The 985-nt window shown below is 31.3% G+C and overlaps 1 protein-coding gene across 2 annotated transcripts in view; it reads right to left on the bottom strand.

Moving 5' to 3' along the window:
- LOC119592486 (glucose dehydrogenase [FAD, quinone]-like) overlaps positions 1 to 985 on the bottom strand; it is a 23,300-nt gene that overhangs the window by 9,263 nt on the left and 13,052 nt on the right. The window lies entirely within an intron of this gene.

Below are 985 nucleotides of genomic sequence, written 5' to 3'. Positions count from 1 at the left end.
TCGTTTAAGAACAACAACAGTAATTGTATTTATTATAATAATACGTTAGTCAATTCAATTTAAAAAAATGATAATAATTAGCATATTTGGCCAGTAACTATGCTATTTAGACCACTTTGGTTTGCATAGCCTAAAAAGCTTCAAAGCTAATGGACACGTATTTATTTAAATATTGAATATTCAACACACATTAATTTGCAAATCACAAGAATATGCAAGAATTCGAGTAGATATGCATATTAACAACAAAATCACTATAGATTAGGAAAATACTGAAATAAATTATTAAGCAAGACCGCAAATATATGTGCGTAAAATTATTTTTATAAAATGATAAAACTAAATTCAAAGTTAGGAAATAATACTCTTGGGCGAATAAAAGTGAATTCAAATGCACTACTTAATACAGTCTAAGAAAAAAAATCAAACATTAACCCGAACATTAAAATACACAACAAAACACCGCGAAATAAAGAAAAGGGAAGACTAAAAATAATATTTTCACAAGAACCTCATAAAAGTATTTAATAAGTGATCCCGCGCTCGCTTGAAGGGGGCGGGGCTTATTATCCTGTGACCTCAGGCACTGACCAATCACATTCCTCCTTTTCACGCCGCCGTCTAAACAATTTGCTTTCAGGCTAAGCATTGTTAGAAAATTCCTTTCCCTTGGGCAAGGTTTTCTTCGATACTTTTTCTTTCGTTTTGGGTATTTTCGCAGGATTTTGTTTTATCTCTTCTGTTGGGTTTGATCTCATTTCGAAGCGTTGGCTTATTACAAATCTGAACCTGTATCTCTATCATATTTGTCGTTATGTTCTTATCTGTCTATCTATCTTTAAGTAAGTAGACATATTTTTTTCACCTGACATGTAAAGATTCATTATGGACATATTTTATACCCGTATAAACATTCCTAGAAAACCAAAAATAAAAAGATTCCAATTACTAGACCAAATATTTCCTCCAAGTCTGTTTTCAGGAT

Source organism: Penaeus monodon, chromosome 30 (genome assembly GCF_015228065.2).
Source record: "Penaeus monodon isolate SGIC_2016 chromosome 30, NSTDA_Pmon_1, whole genome shotgun sequence".
NCBI classification, from domain to species: domain Eukaryota; kingdom Metazoa; phylum Arthropoda; class Malacostraca; order Decapoda; family Penaeidae; genus Penaeus; species Penaeus monodon.
Note: the sequence above shows the minus strand (reverse complement) of the source record. Positions and strands in the feature narration are given on the sequence as shown.